The sequence below is a fragment of the Triplophysa dalaica genome, chromosome 24 (genome assembly GCF_015846415.1).
Source record: "Triplophysa dalaica isolate WHDGS20190420 chromosome 24, ASM1584641v1, whole genome shotgun sequence".
In the NCBI taxonomy this organism is placed as follows: Eukaryota; Metazoa; Chordata; class Actinopteri; order Cypriniformes; family Nemacheilidae; genus Triplophysa; species Triplophysa dalaica.
In genome coordinates this window covers 1,693,097-1,710,813 of record NC_079565.1, presented here as the reverse complement: position 1 = coordinate 1,710,813, position 17,717 = coordinate 1,693,097, and the positions used below count along the sequence as shown (strand labels likewise).

Below are 17,717 nucleotides of genomic sequence, written 5' to 3'. Positions count from 1 at the left end.
ATGTGAATCTTTTAATCAGGAGAAGAACATGTTTGTAACAAGATCTCCTGTCAATGCATTTGCAGGGTCTCTAGGGAGCTTGAGAAGAACTCACTTTGAGCCAAAGAGGGAGATATCTTTTGACCTGAGAGACTAATGCGTTGCCCCATGAGAAGTTCAGACAGAAGAAATGAGTCGATGAAGTAAAATAAGCTTATGCTTATGCTAAATGTAACTAACTTTTTACTTTACCGCAAGGATCTGCTCTGCATAGTTGTAGAACTTGAGGACTTTGTTTCCGGGTTAGCTTTGCTTGGTCAGATGAGTACATGATGACAAAGATGAAGAAACTGTCACACTAAACCTCACATTACATCTCAGACATAAAGCTTAGTTTTCTCCCCATGTCTAAATTAAGTCCAATCGGCTGTAAGTAATCGAACGTATTTTTAGCTTTAGCATACACGTCTATGTCTACATCAGCTTTCTGGTTTCATTATCACAAAACGTCTGTCACTTCAATTGTTTGATTCGAGAGTCCAGTCTGTCCCTATGGAGCGAGCAGGATTGATGTGCAGGGTTAAGGAATCCAACCAACCCACTAAAATTAATCCCATGATCCTCTGTGCTCTGCTCATTTGTGTTAGGCTTAAATCGCGCCGTTCAGCTCTTGCTGTCTGGTGGGGTTTGACGTTCAGTCAGATTTTTTACATCATTTATTCAGATCTGTTTTACTGATGTAAAGATGCAGCTAACTTCTAAAACTTAAAATTTAAACTGTGGTGCTCATGGTCACTGTTGGGCAAGTTACTCTGAAAAAGTAATTAATTACACGTTACTATTACATATTCAATAGTGTAATTAGATTTCTGTACAAATGACTCTCCATAAAGTATTGAATTACTTCTTACTAATAACTTTCTATATCCTATATCAACCTTGATTAGTTCAGCGATTCAAGGATAGACATGAAACGTTTCTTTTAATTCATTCAAATAAATAATATACAACTAAATAAGGTAATATTATTAACTGAACAAAGTATTACAAATGGGAGAATTATATAATAAATCACAATTTTTTAAGTTAGACTTTGTTTAATACATGTGTGTGAAATAGTGGAATCGACATTAAAATTCAAAGTATTTAGTTTAGTTACTTCTAACTAATTACTCGTCCAGGTCCGAATCAGGTTTGTGATTATATTCCACTATTATTTCTTAATAAATAAGCACCCTATATCAATCCTGTTTAAGTTCTGATCGGAGCTTTCTTTTATTGTGAACTCATTCTAGATCTGGTTATCCGTGATGAGGGAATCCCTCTGACGCTCCCATCAGCACAGTGAAAGTGTTTGTCCTCTCTTGGCTCTCATAATCTTCTCTTGGGAATCCCTATAGGGGTCCGCAGGAAGAGCGATCTAGAGACTATAGATCCAATTTGCTATTATCTAGCTTGTGAAAAGGTTGTGGTCGTCCACACCCCTTTCAGAGTAACTAGAGATGGCTGGTTTTGTTAACCTGAAACGTAAGATGGTGTGTGTTGAATACGTCGGGTTTGTTTACTCAGACCGAACAGGAAGTACAGGCTCATTTTGCACTCGGCTAACAGTTCGTGATTTTCATTTTCAGTTAATATATTAAGACACAGCGGCACACCTTTCCCCGTTGTTGTGTCTAACAGTTGCTTGCAGAATCGAAAATACCCAAGCTCCACGAACATAATCATTTGGAGCAGGGGTTTAAACGTGAGTTTATCTCTGCTAGTTATAATCAGGGGTTGGTGAAATTGAACGGGGGTGTCTGCGATTGGATTCCCCATGGTGGAAAAAAATCCAATTAGATGTTGTGCGCAGGCAGCCGAACCGGCAGGGACTGTGAGTCTTCTAAAGCTCAGATAGTGTTCAGAGTGATAAATCTTTACTCCATCTTCACCTCCTGACGCACATAAAATAACACCAGCGTCATCTGCAGAATGTCTGGGGGTGTTAAGACACGCCAGAACTTGTGGAGGTAAAATATTTTTTATACATTTATTTGAAACTCTATTAACTTTACGTTCCGAAATATGGGGTATAATTCTTGCTGCTTGTTCTTGAACCGTTCTCTTTGACCTCACGTTACTCTCTGTGATTGGCTGACAGACTTCTGACCTCCCGTATTACCTCGGCCCACCACTTCCTTCAACAGGGTTCAGATTTATCCGTCGCCACGGCAACCTACACATACATCAAAGCGTCGACATCAAGAGCTTTCCTCTCTGACATGCTCTTTGATGTAGTTTATGAATGAAAGGCGAGCATTATTTTAACACTGTATATTTATATTTATGTGCCTATAAACAAGTGCATTGACGCATAAAGGATTTACACGATATTGTGTTTTAAACAAAAGAAACTGTTATTAGGGTTCCTGGGGAATCCTTTGACAACACAAGTTACAAATTCTCCCTTCCAGCAATGGAGCGATTAGCATGAGAATAAAGAAACGCAGCGGAAAGCCAGAGAGGCTTTTGATCTTGTATGAGGTTTGAACACAACACAGCATTTCAGTCGAATTTCTGACACGTTTTACACCTTTTGTACTTGTAGCATTTTTACAGCGCTTGACTTTAGGCCTCCACGTCTCAAGTGAATTTAAGGGCAATAAATGAACGCATTCATTTTGCTGTGCTTCTGTTATTTCCGAAGGTTTCTCAATAGGAGGCAGTCTGTGGCGAATGTTAATGGCTGTTTTTTATTTGGCGGTGGGCAAAGGTTTCGTGAAGAACATAGAGATGGTAGCATGTGTCACTAAGCGCTTGCCGTAGACTCCCACAGACACGCTGGGCCGCACTTGTTCTTCTGACAGTGAAATATGTGTCTGACATTGATGATGTCAGCGTGTCAAGGGTCCTCTTATAGTGATGTAGAAGCATGTCTGTAGTCATGGTGACATTGTCTTGTGGGTGGCGAGTTGCGTTGTGGCATTCGGTTAGAATTGTACGACCTTTAGCTCTATTGGGAAGAAAGTCTCTGATGAATCGAATGTGCGGAGAGTTTGATCGTAGTAATGTACTACTTGTTTTTGTTGATGTATTGTTACTAAATGCAATTAGTTATTGAACATTAAAGACTGTTTACTTTTCTTTGTTCCACTAAAGAATAACATGATGCAAGTAAACATGAAGCCTGGTCAAATCAGCCGTAATGCAGACATGAAACCAGTTACACAATGTTGCATATATATTTAAAATAATACATCCTTTAGGACACAAAGAAGCAGAGAGATGAGACACAGACAGACAGACAGACAGAAAGAAAGAAGCAGAGAGATGAGAGATAAGAAAGAGAGAGAGAGAGAGAGAGAGAGAGGAAAGGCAGATAAGTGATGGAGAGAGACAGTACTGAGACTGAGGTAAATGAGGTAAAAGAGGTAGACCTACCGGAGAGAGAGAGAGAGAGAGAGAGAGAGAGAGAGAGAGTACATAATAAAAGACAGTACAGAGTCAGGCAGACAGACAGGGTGACAGTACTGAGAGAGACAGGAAGAGCCAAATAGACAACCGATGGAGAAATGGTACAGAGACAGAAAGACAGATTGTATAGAAGAGACATAGACAAAACCAGACAGACAAGACGGTATACAGATGAACAATACAGCTAAAGACAGACAGGCCAGAATGTGTGAGAATATAGAGAAAGAAAGACAGAGCAGAGAGACAGGTAAGCAAACAGAGCTGCGCTGTTAGTCAGTCACTAAGCTCAGAGCAGGGAATGAATGAGATGAGTCAGGGATGTTTGGGATCAAATGCTCCAGTAAACTGGAAAATCCTTCTTTCTTAAAGCTTTTCATGTGTAGACCAGTGAAGATTCAGATGTTGATGTCATCACACTGTAAGAGATGCTTCTGGGTCATGTGACTGGATTTTCATCTTACCTCAGTATGAAACAATCACTGAAATCTGCTGTGAGGTCAAACGATTAATCCAGACGAAACACATCCAGAATATAAATTTGTGTTTAGATAATATATGTCTGTGTGCTGTGCATATTAATTTTGTGTTTACAAACATATACACATACTTCTGTGTGTGTGTATATGTATACAGTGCATTTTATATATATATATATATATATATATATATATGAAGAATTTGGTTCGAAAATGAGAATTTGTTTAAAAAAAAATCTAAATATTATTTTATTATGTTATCATGTTTTATTGTGTGAGTTAGCTGTTTTTTTTGTTATTATGACTTAAATCAAAACAAACCAACTGCAGTTTGATACGTTTTAAAACAGAGTTATCCTATTTTAGAACCAAACTTTCCATTGTTATATATATTAACATTTAAGTACCTTAACACCTTCATCCCATTTCCAGCCATTATAATGTTCCAGTATCAATAAGATCAGACCGTTAAGGGCAACACCTTTGACCGGATCTCTTAACCAGAACATTCTCTTATATACTCTGGTAAGTCCCTATTAAACAACAACAAGAGCATATGAGTGCTCTTAATAATACAAGATAAGAGCGTCCACTATGTTATTCACATAATGTTGCATGTGAACTTTAAGATTTACTCTTGATGAAAGATTCTTGGCACTTACGCCGTGTCTTGGCAGACGCATTCAAAGAAAATGAATATAAATAGTCCACTTTCTGCTGGTGTGACCACCCCTGCCAGTGTTACGGGCTGCTGTCCCAGAACGTCAGAGATGGTCTCGGTCGTGTTTGGGTGTTGAATGCTGGGCCCGCTGGGATCACAGGCCATCGGCTCTATTGTTCAGACTCCAGGGCGTAAATGTCGGGCCAGTCTGGGTAAGCGCTGGCTCAACGGACCACCTCCTGCTCAATGTCACAGTCAAAGTTTTAATAGAACAATGCATTTTTATCATGCCATAAACCAGACGCTGAAGCAATGCATGACAAAGCGGGGAACACTGCAGGCTGTTTATCATAAGAAAAGAACGTCCATCTATGTGTTCCAGTCGCTGTGTGGGCCGCTTCGGGACTCTTGTGTGTTAATAAGTGTTTCCACCTTTCCATTGGATGGCTTTGGGGTTTATTGTACTTCCTGTCTATTAATGATTGGTCGACTCTGACAAGCATTGTGATGATTGGATGCACTGGACAGTTATTGAGAATGAAATGTGCTGATTTTTGGCTTTAGGAGGAATGCTGGCACATAAAGGGTATCAATGGTTGTACGGGGCAACAGAAAAGCATTCCTGGTTATAAAGACTCTTTTGAGTTTGGACAGAGTATCACAATGAACAGAGCGATTAAAGAAATGCGTCTGCAACAATTCTGGTATTAAAAGATATTCAGTGGTTTAAAATGGATGTTCATGTATTCTGGGTGGTGAACTCAATTTAAAGTCCCGGTGAAATAAAAAATGACAAGTCTTACGTTTTCATGAAATATTGCAGCGTTTATAGTAAATAGCTTATCAATGTGGGTCATTTTCTTTTCAAAATTAATGTACCCTCATAATCTGCTAGACTATCCATCTAAAATTTATGTAAATCTGACGACTTGGGCGGAGCATCCGTTAACTCCTCCCCTTCAACTGTCAGTCTGCTGCCAGTTTCATGTCCAAATCAATACAACAGCCAATTTTACACATCCAATCAATCCGAGATGAAAAACGCAAGCCACGGCCACATATGTTCTACCTTTTCACTAGGAAATGTCTCAAAATACGGAAGTTAAAATGATCGCAACTTCCTGTTCTCGTGGACTTTAATACTCTATAGTGGTTGACCAATATTATTCTTTTTATTGAGACTGATATCTGAAAAGATATGAATGTTGACTCTTGATAGTCAGGTAAGGAACAGACAATGTTATGTCTCTCTGATGGATTGCAGACTATCTAGCAGCGTGGAAATGTTGATTCAGCGTTCTACAGCATTCATTTTATTAAGTGATGTATATAGTTGGTGTGGGCAAGATGTGCAAACCAGATGCTTTTAAAGAACAGCCATCAGACTGTGTTCAGCTGACCACAGAACCTCCTTAAACAAACAGAGGTAAAGAGGTTAACTAGCCCCTCAGACTCCTGTCAATGCCATTTAACATAGAAACCACTTTCAATTAATGTTGGTTTACTAACTACATGTGAAGTTGACGTTTGTTTGTCTAGCTGCTTGATTTGAGTGGAGGTTAAACCATTAAAGCTTTTGTCCGTCCGTCTCTGTTGGTCCAGAGTCGAGGGCCGTTTCGCTTTTTGACTTTCAGGCTTGTAAATCAGTCAAGTAGATTCCGGTCGGATGCACGTCTCTCACCGGCGACAGGCCCATCTGAACAAACGTCTGATGATGGGCACAAGAGACGCGAGACCACATTGTGCGAGCTCTCGTGTCAGCAAGAGTTAAAAGAGTTAATTGTTTGTTTTGTGGTTGATGAGAGTGAATGGGTCTATTTGTTTAGCTGAGGCAGATGTTATGTTGAGTAACATTCATTCCCATCTAAACGGTCAAAAGACTGACAGTATTTATTTTCATGCCGAAACATGCCTGTCAATCTATCAGTTATTTGATTTATTTCACTATTTTAAAGGAATAATTTAACCTTCAAAATTACAACTCTGTCATCATTTACTCATCCTCTTGTCAATTGGAACCTGTATGACTTTCTTTCTTCCGCAGAACACAAAAGAAGATATTTTGAAGAATATTTTGTTTTCTGCAGAATAAAGAAAGTCATACATGCTTGAAATGACAAGAAGGCGTGTAAATGATGACAGAGTTTTCTTTTTGAAGGTGAACTACTCATTTAGGTAAAATATTTCTTTAAATGTGATTCAGAAAGGAAATTTAATTTTTTTAAATAAATTGAATATTTAATTTAATTTATTTTATTATATCTACTTTTGGTGATTTAAATGCCAATAAGACATGTATTACTTATTAGTTTGTGAGTGTTTTCTGATGTGAAAGAGGGAGAGAAAGAGGGTGATTGAGTTATGAATTATAGCGCATATGGCACACATCCACTATCCGTGTGTGTCGTAGTTTTCTTTCAGAAAGTTTCGAAAATGTTTCCTCATTTACAACCGCATCTGAAATCTTTATTAAACTCAATGAGTCATTTCTCATTTTAATGCTGTCGGACATGTTCACACATAATAAACTCAATGAATATGCAGATTTACTTCTGCGGCGGAACCTTACGATTACATCTGCTGACATAACAGATGCTGCCAGCTGCAGAATTCATGGCATTTACCAGAACTGTTATTTTCTATTGGCTAAAACTGTGGTTTGCATTATTACATCTATTCAATCATTTATATAGTCTTATTTATCTTTTTTTGCATCACATTTCGGTGGCAAACAACAACATAGGTCATTATGTCAATCATTATTTACTCACCTATCTCAGTTCTTTTTTATATTTAGCACGTTGTGAATGCGGATGGGTAATATTTACAATAGATGTAAAGAATCTTTGCTGATTTTATGGGGGAATGTGTTGATTTAACACTCACTGTCAATACAGATATTGGCTTGTTTTGTTTTCCATGTAAAAGCTTGCATAAAGCATGACCTACAGCATCAGTGCAGTCCAGACCCGTGACATTCTGTGCCATAGGCCTAATGGAGGTCCGATCGATTACATGATGCTTTTACCCCTGAACCAGTCAGAACATATTTTACACCGCCCCAGAAATGAAGCTCTGTTTTTCTTCACGGCAGACAAATAGATATAGAAAATCAATCATAGACCAAGTACCAACATACAGAGACAGAGAAAAATGATCAAGTTAAAAACATTGTGCGTTTTAAAATCAAAAACAAAGGACAAGCAGTGAAATCGGATCCCAAACCAGTTTCACAATGCAGAAACCGTGGCTCACCAACCATTAGTAATGCTTCATTGTTTTTGTTAAAAGCAGAATCCAATTACCGAGGCAAAATGAATGATTCATGAAATTTTCTCGTGTTCTCACAACACACGGTTGAAATACAGCGACGAGTGTGAGTTTCTGCGGGGAACCTTTATCCTCAGCAGCTCTAAAAATAGTCAGCCTGCTGGTTTCCAGCATATTTGTTGTTGATCTGTATTTTATGATCGGCTTGTCGCTGAGGATTATGGGATTGATGCATTACTACAGTACGGACGGATGACATCGTTGAAATACTTTCAAGTCGTCTTTCATTATCTGGTTTAGTCTTTGTGCTCTATGCAAGTTTCTTTGACTTAATTAATGAAGAGTGTTAATTATAAATGGTAGTAACAGGTGTGTCGTGTGTGAACGTAAAGCTACTTAGATCAATAATTAACTGTCACAGTGGGCACGCGTGTGCATATGTCCTGACTGCAGTCATCATTACCCGTTGCACAGTGAGGTTCGGGGTTGATACTGTGATCTGCTCCTGCAGGACATCAGCTTTGACCCATGATGAGACCAGATGCTTTCAATGACTGAAGTCTTGATTTAGATCTGTAAATTTGTTTTGTCTGTGATTGGGAAGAAACTTTCTTTCATGTTCCGATTGCATATTAGAAATGGGGGCCGGAGCTCGACATCAGAGCCGATCTGATCTTTATATGCCGTTTGATCAGACGAACTGCTTTCATTCAACATATGAGCTCATGAATGTGTCAGTACGGTGAAACAGATGTTGCCGTTCAACCCTGTTATAGCGTGGCATGTGTGTTGTTCCGTGTGTTGTACTACTCTGTGTTTGTGATCAATGCATCTGTAGTGAGACAGTTTCACACACACTCATTTAAACCCGCCGTGAAAGCCTGTGGTTCTTTCTCAGAACATGTGTGTGTTCTGAGTTTTTGTGTTGGGATGTAAAAGGGGCAGGTTGACCTCAGTGTCCTTTCCACAGGATTAAGAAAGTCAATCTTGTAAATATCCTCTTAGACTGCCACCGTTGTCCTGGTTTTGTGTCCTGACTTTCTGAATTGAATCCCGCGGGAGCGTCTCACGTTTTTGTCCATTCACTTCTTCATTTGGAATTTTTCTCCGTTTGTTATAACCTCTCGATCTACCAGATACACGTAGATCATTTCACATTGATCGAGTCTCAAATTCCCTTCTAAATTAACCTACTTTCTCTTCATCGCACTGGTGAAAACCATCCCGATTCACGGATCGTCACAAAAGACTGTAACACTTTCATCACATCCTAGGTTTATGAAAGCGGGACGCGATGCTGAACGACACAGCTGCTGCTTCCCAAAGACAGTCGACCAATGAATAATGTTGTTTTAATGGATATTGTCTTGTTTGTAAACCGTGTCACCCAGACGACAGAAAAGCAGCGCTCTGCGGTGGGCTTCTTTTATGTTGAAGGGGAAGGTTTGGCCCCCTCCGAACAGCACTTGAGGCAAGCTCGAGAGGGTTCAAAATCCTGTGCGTTTTGACAGCCAATCAGAAATTAGCTCTATTCATCATGAGGAATATGGTGCCCCAAAGAGCTCAGAAAAACATTCTTGGAAAGACGTGGGGACGTACTATAGATGTCTATTGTCTTATATCTAGCTAATTATAATTTCTATAGACTTCATATAGTCTATCTAAAGTTAAAGAGGCTCTTCTTCTAAACAAACTTTGTTTGTATCTGTCGGGATGCACTGATCTAGAATCAGATCTTGTTTAATAGCTCAATGGTAGGGCAGCACATTGCACAATATATCGAAATATAGCAAATGTGAGTTTTGCACTGTAAAAATTGTAATGTTTTGCAAGAACATTAAATAACGTTAAATTAGTTTTTATCTAATGCTGTTAAACGTGTCTGTTCATTTTCGCAAGAAAGAATGTGAAACGTTTTTATTATTTAAATATAACTTTATTTAATTAAGTTATTGTATTGCTTTTTATATTCAATTATTGCTTCTTGCATGTCTTGCTTCTCTTCTCCCGGATACGGTTCTTTAAGTTTTCAGCTTGGTCTCAGACAACTCGTTTAAAAAGTTCTTAGGAGAAATAAAAAAGATAAAAATATCTGAGATCATGTTGAGATGTTCTCCGAAACATGTCCACCTGCTCTCTCTTTAATCTTATTAAAGGTGTGTTCCCTGGGAAACAAACCCATGACTTTGGCGTCTCTAGCGCCATGCACTTCCAGAACACGAAACTACTTACCTACTTACAGCGGCTCACCGACTTGGGTTGACAGTGGAAATCTAAAGGGGAAATAAAAGTGGTGATTTGAGAATGGGCTGGTTTGGGACCTTTTCTCATTGTGCAATGTGACGGACAAACACTTTGCGCCGGATTATGTTTCAAGTCGTGGTCTTTTGTAAAAGAGCGGCATTATTACTGCCCGGGCCGAGAGAAAAGAGACGCTTTCAAAGGGAAACTTCCCTCTATTGTCGCAGCCCGCAACTAACAAAAGACTTTCTTTAATGGCTGCAATATACAGATTCCCATCAGCACATGAGTACAGCTCTACTCCTGCAACATCTGCTGCTTCTGAGCTCTCACTTCACTGCAGGGGACGATGGGAAGGGAAGGTTACATTTTGTCCTGAGGCATTTCCTAAAACCGTCACAAGTGCCACTTTCTCCGGACTTCCAGACTGAGCGTGAAACTGAAGAATCGTAAAACTTTCCCATAAAGGAGTTTTTTATTTACGGTGCATTTTGCTGTTTTTGTTTTGTAACCTTTATAACCATTGAATTTGCCGAACGTCAGTCATGAATAAAAAATAACACACGCGCAACAAAGCAAACAAACTGTGCCTCAAGTTGTGCTAGACTTTCAAGATTGCGCTGGCGTGCCCGTGAGAGAAGGAAATGTTTAACCTCCATTGAGCCAAAGACAAAAGATTGATTTAATCCTGCTGTGAGGGAGGGGCTGCTCGCCCCTCTGTGTGTGTGTGAGGGGTACGGCGCTCATTTCGGAGTGACATTCAGGCACAGACTGACGCTGGGGGAACATGTGGACCTGACTGTTGTTGATATTTGTTGTATATTTTGGGCTGTTTGGACTTGTGGACTGTTGCATAAGGACAGGTAATGTGATTTTATTTTTCAAGGTTTACTTTTATGCATTTGGCAGGTGATTTGAGTGTATATTTGATCAGTTTGTACACTGTTTGAAGTTTTAGACGTGAGATGCTGATGATGTTAAAAACAAATAATGGGTGAAGGGATTGTGTGAGATGCTCATGAAGACAACTGCTCTGTTTCTCGACTCCGTTTTTTACTCTGGTTAAATTTATGTGGTTTCTGAGGCTGGTCTGAATCTCATGCTCATCCGTGTGTGAGATTCAGAGGTGCGAATATCAGGTGTGAAAACACCTGTCAGAGAGAACAGACCTGTGTGTGTGTGTGTGTGGGAAAGTGTCTTAATCTGATGAGACGGACAGAATTCAGCATCTGTGACTCTGAACAGTGATGTGATCATTTTAATCTTTAAAAAAAAGGAACTTTGTTATTGTTATGGCATCTTTCATGAGCTCATGAACGTCTGTTGCGTCTGCTTTCAGGTTCTACAGATCTGCTCTGGTGAGTTTGAACCCATCAGACTTTTCCATTGTGCCAGTGTGACATTTCTGTCAAATACCATCCTGGTTTTGTTCCTCTTGGAGGAAAATCTCTGTAATCTGTGAGACATTTGAGAGATTTCAGACATCTGGCCAGCTCATATTTGGCACAATTGCGTATGCAGATTTTTATCCGGGTTATGAATGCACAGCACTGTTTGGGTGTTTATGGATGCACAAATACAGCGTGATGTTGGCGTAAGATGCTCCGGGTATATTTCACAGCAGAACTGTGATTATGTAACTGTGTTTGCTGCAAGTGAACATCACATCGCAATCTCCTCATCAGTACTGTGACAATTTTCTCTAGGCTTTTCTAGAAAGTTCCTGCATTTATTCATGTCGATTATACAAGGGAACATGATGCGTGTTCAAGTGATTCTGTTTTGAATAAAAAGACTTGTTAGGTAATTTAATTTTTCTTCCCAGTAAAGACTTCCTGACTTCCTTTTGTGGTGCTATTGACACAGTGAAGAGTAGACATGCACATTAGATGTAATAGATGTATTTTACTGTTGCCATGATGGAGAGTGTAGGTTTATCACCTCATAAACCTGCTTAATGAGTCTTAATCCTGTCAGTCTTTCTTCAAGATTTTCATTAACAGAACAGTCAACATTCATAGTTACCAACAATTACTGTCAACGGCAATCATTTACACAGGGATCAGATTTGTGTGCAGATGTAGTCTACAGAGATCAGACTTGTGTACACCTGTAGTCAAAAGAGATCAGGCTTGTGTACATCTGTAGTCTACAGAGATCAGAATTGTGTACAGATGTAGTCTACAGAGATCAGATTTGTGTACACCTGTAGTCTACAGAGTTCAGACTTGTGTACACCTGTAGTCTACAGAGATTAGGTTTGTGTACACCTGTAGTCTACAGAGATCAGATTTGTGTTCACCTGTAGTCTACAGAGATCAGATTTGTGTACAGATGTAGTCAAAAAAGATCAGACTTGTGTACACCTGTAGTCTACAGAGATCAGATTTGTGTACAGATGTAGTCTACAGAGATCAGACTTGTGTACAGATGTAGTCTTCAGAGATCAGATTTGTGTACACCTGTAGTCTACAGAGAACAGATTTGTGTTCAGATGTAGTCTACAGAGAACAGCCTTGTGTACACCTGTAGTCTACAGAGATCAGATTTGTGTACAGATGTAGTCTACAGAGAACAGCCTTGTGTACAGCTGTAGTCTACAGAGATCAGATTTGTGTACAGATGTAGTCTACCGAGAACAGCCTTGTGTACACCTGTAGTCTACAGAGATCAGATTTGTGTACAGATGTAGTCTATAGAGAACAGCCTTGTGTACACCTGTAGTCTACAGAGATCAGATTTGTGTACAGATGTAGTCTACAGAGATCAGATTTGTGTACAGATGTAGTCTATAGAGAACAGCCTTGTGTACACCTGTAGTCTACAGAGATCAGATTTGTGTACAGGTGTAGTCTATAGAGAACAGCCTTGTGTACACCTGCAGTCTACAGAGATCAGATTCTTGTACAGATATATAATATGTAAACACAGGTATGTTTGTGGTTATAATATGGACATAAATATATTCAAATATTCATATTCATATTCATATTTTGTGCTGTGTCCTTGGTTTAATCTTCTGTTGGTTCTGATATTAAATGTCTCTATCTGTGAGCAGCAGGTCACAGTCATATGGTGCAGAAGTGGGGGGTTCTCTGCAGGTGAGGAGCCAATAAGATTTAGCAGCAGGTCTGAGATCAGCGCTCACACGAGTGGCAGATGGTTGGGGAACACTGACCACAAGAACTCAACGTGTCTCATGTTCACAGCGGTGTTCACAACGATACTCTACAACGATACTCTACCATACTGAACTTAGTATGCAAATGGAGTCCGTTTTTGATTATGCGTTTGTGAAAATTTTGCAAAATGTGCAGTATACAACCAGAGCACGCAGTGTGGAATACTGTATCCCACAATGCACTTCACTTTGCTGTTATTCTGATTCAATTGTACTGTTAAAGGTGAGACTAGTTTACATTAGATATGCCAAAATAGCTGTATTATTATTATTATTTTCCTTGAAATGAAGTCTTACTGTGACATTGAAATAGTCTGTGGAAAGTGTGCTGTTCATTCTGGGTGACCTGATTCTAGTAAAGTGATGGAGCTGATCTATAGCCACGTTCCTGTTGACCTCTATAAAACACAGAGCAGTCACACCACTTAAAAACATTTAGCTATAAATTCACTGATCACCACTTTATGTTTCACCTTTTTGTTTCTTTTGTCCTGAAGTAACCAGGCTCTGCAGTTGCCACACAATTTTAGAATGGCACGTACAGTAAGATCCAGAAGGCAAGAAAGCAGATGTGTTTGTACTGGTTTGATTAAAAACGGCGGAGAGGAAGTTAGAAAGGTTCTTCCTCCTGGAGTGAAACCAAACATCCTGTGTGTTGAACTCGGTGAGATTTGAGTCAAAGAGACACACACAGTCACACACACACTGGTTTATCATCTCCGTGGAAACCTAAAGATTATAGAAACCTTTTTGTATTTTTAGATTTTCAAAAAATATTGTTCTGTACAATTTATTAGCTTTTCTGCCCATGGGGACCTCAATTTTGGTCCCCAAGGTGACACGAATCCCCATGTGTCAGTGTGCATTCAGGTTTAGATCCCCAGCGGGATATAAAAATAAGGACAAACTCACACACACACAAAAATCAACATACAAATTAAACACAATATCTAATGTCTAAAATTAAATCCTGTTGTAAATCTGAGCGTCAGTAAATGTCCAGTGTGTTTGTGGTTTGTGTCAGTGATGTGTCGAGCTGTTCTCAAATGTCTGTTATCCTAATGGAAGGCTGAACGGGTCACTGGTAAACAGGACACACATTAGAACGGGTCAGCACACCCACCAGTCAACATATGAACTGGAACACATCCGATAAAGTCAATAGACAGATGACAGTTTTAAAAACTCTTCTGTTTTAAAATATTCTCCCAATTAGTTTTCTGTATAAATAGTCTTTAAATGTCTCTATTGGTTCCTGGTTAAGGCATATTGATGAATTTTAGATATGAAGAGAGATCTCTTTATAACACTCATAGAACACACAGGATTGAGTTGTGGTGTAACATATTTCAGATGAAATGTGTTTTTCTGTATGTGTGATTCCGAGCAGGCGGGCCAAGCCCCCCTCCATCCCCACAAACAACACACACGGAGCGGGAGCAATTTGATTTTCTCACACTTTGAATGGGGTTTTGTTTGTAGCGGAGGCTCTGAGATTGGAGGGTCGTAGGTCTTTTGAGGGCGCTGAAGGGGAAATGATGTCTATTCACCTGCAGCATATGAATGAGGTGAAAAGAGGCCACAGAATGTCACAATCTCTTCTTTCTCAAATATTCTGCATCCCTTTCTCTCTCTGTGCTGTGCATGTATGTATGTCTGTATGTATGGGTATATGTGGAGAATTTATTTCCAAAATGATACGAGATTTTTTCAAAAATCATTTTTCTTTATTGTGCATTGCAATAAATATCAATCAAACTGCAGTTGGTTTGTTTATGATTTAAGCCACAATAACTACAAAAATACAGCTAACTAACAAAATTAAAACGTGATTTTTGACATTTTTTAAAACAGAGTTATCTCATTTTGGAAACAAACTCTTTTCCGAATGCTAACAGGGTGTCAGATCTGTGTGTGTGAACTTTCCTCACACGGTTACATGTGGGACACGAGAACTCGCCTTGTCAATGGACCGTCTTTATTTGTCAGTCATTGCATTTCTGGCAGAGGAGATCTACTGTTCTCGGAGCTGTGAGTGGGACGGGAGCGGCCCACCTCCAGGAAAACCTTTGAGACGAGCAGGTGGAGTTCAGTGTCTAAAGAGCTGCTTTCAGAGGTGGAGACTCAATGAAAGGGCATCTGTCCCAAATGCACCCCGCTGACCCCACCCGAACTCAAACGAGATAGAAAACTGGATTCAGTCCAGTATCTTGAGAGTTCAAGTGCCCACCAGAGTCACGGGGGGTTTCTTGTCGCCTAAGTGAATACAGACAGGGTGTTCTTTAGTTGTTGCGGTTTGGTGGCCCAATTGGTAGAGCAATGCGTTAGTGGCACAAATGTTGATGGTTTGATTCCCAAGCATTTAAATGTTATTTTTCATTTCTTTTGTCTGTTGAGGTGTAAATGTTCTGATGGTCGAACAGTCAAATGTTGGCTGGGCTCAATGGCAGCAGTACAATAGCAGGAGCTGAGCGGACAGTCAGCACATCGCAAAGCCAGCAGAGAGCGAGAGGCTATTGATCAGAGATGTTTCTAGAGCACTGAATGAGCCGCCCAATGGCCTCTGAAAGAGCTGAGGTCACTGATTTCAGCAGCCTCCACATTAGACCAACATTAACATGACAATACCGCCCATTATTATATGTTAACTTTACTGCTTTGTTTGCGAACGATCGGTCCAAAGACACCCGTGTCATTGTGGAATGGTTTGTGTATTTGCCATGAATTCATTTCACGTGGAGAGTTCATCGTTCCGTTTCAGTCCCTCACAGATTTTTTCATAACGTTTGTTGTGTATCCAAGCATAGATAACAAATTCTTTACATTTCTATTATATTATTTTAGTCTATTTACATTTTTTTAAAGGTCATTTACATTTCTCAATTTAGAACTTTTAAGCAACTTACTTTTGACATTTTGGAGTTCATTTGTAAAACAAAAAATAATCATGATTTTAAAGAATGCACAATAAAATAAATGGTCATTTTTAATGTTATCGGTATCGGCCGATAATAAAATTTAGGCCGATATAATATAGCCGATAAATAATTTCCTCTGGTTAAACTTCTTTAACTGCACGTTGCTCACAGTTAAAATACAGGACAGTGCTGTCTTTCCGTCGCGATCATTTACATTGGTGATGTAGGTACAGCATGTAGATACAGTATTTATGAATGTGTAAATTTTAGAAACAAATGAATGCTTTCTGGCGTGAGACCTGTTAGACATGTGGCTATTAAAGTAAGACAATTTTTTCTGGGTTGCTCTGGAATAACGTCTATGATTTGTTTATTAAATAAAAAATATACCAGAAAAATTTGAAGGTTAAAGAATTGTTAACAAGTGTAAAGTAGGCTTGGTACATGATTTTCAGGGGAAAAAAGTAAACTAGTGGTTACCTTGTTTTCTGCATTGCAATGTTTTCAAATAAAGCAGTTGTCCACTTTTTGCCTTTTCAGTCTTAGGAAACGTTATATAAAACATAGATACCGCGGTATATCGGCCATAAATCAGCTATCGCCTACCAATGTTAAAGAATTATAGGTTATCGCATCCCTATTCTTTTTTTATTTATACTCAAATAATATCAATCAAACTACAGTTTTGAATAAGTAATAATAACTTAAAAAACAATACAGTTAAAACATACAGCTAAAAACATGATGACATTATAAAAACATGCTTTTTGAACATTTTTAAAACTATTAGAGTTATCTGTTTCTCCTATTTCAAATAAAACAGACTTTAAAAAAATATGTTTATGAGTAGATAAAAATAACAAGTAGGAATATATAAATATTTCACGTCATCTCTAAATGAATATGACCTAATAAAAGCTGCGTTGGTACTCATTCTAAATTGAAATTGAAAATGTTTTCAAAAATGTATTTAAAGTAGTTCAAATGTTGCGTGACACCACATGACGGATGCATGTTGTTTTGTCTGGGTTTTCTTTTTGTGCTTACTGAAAAGGTCAACACTATGTAGGAAACAGATTTCTGAAAGAGCTATGTCGGCATGGAAACAGCCATGTGATGGAGGTGTCAAAAGTGAGTGTGTGATTTATCACTTGCTGGCGTGACACATGAATGTTTGATTCTTTGAAACTTTTCATTCTGTCGCTCAACACAGGAGATTCAACACAAGCCACGCGTGTTTGTTTTCTGATGGATTGTGGATTTTTTTGCCAGAAAACAAAAGCAGCATCGTCTGCAGAGATGCACACACTAATGCAGACGAAGCCCCCCACCCATCATCATCATCTGTGTGTGAAGAATATTTCTCACACACACAGATCCGTCTTTCAGTCTACAGGGTCACGAGCGGTCCTTCATCTCACTTTAATGAGTTTTAAACTGATTTCAGACCTGTAATCCTGTCTTTGATGTGTTTGTTTTGGGGTCAGCATGCACAAGGCGAAGGTCTCATCTGCTTTAAACACGGTCTGTCCGCA

At 39.1% G+C, this 17,717-nt stretch overlaps 1 protein-coding gene across 15 annotated transcripts in view; it reads left to right on the top strand.

Annotated features, from left to right (window-relative positions):
- Window positions 1-17,717, top strand: part of LOC130413818 (neuronal cell adhesion molecule-like) — a 46,046-nt gene that overhangs the window by 9,903 nt on the left and 18,426 nt on the right. The window contains exons 1-2 of one of the 15 annotated variants that reach the window (XM_056739271.1): window positions 10,865-10,946; window positions 11,423-11,441. The exons of 13 other annotated variants lie outside the window; for them this stretch is intronic. The gene's annotated coding sequence lies outside the window, so the exon portion shown is untranslated. Of the gene's footprint in view, window positions 1-10,837; window positions 10,947-11,422; window positions 11,442-17,717 lie in introns of those variants that run through there. One more of the 15 variants, XM_056739270.1, reaches the window with a different exon arrangement.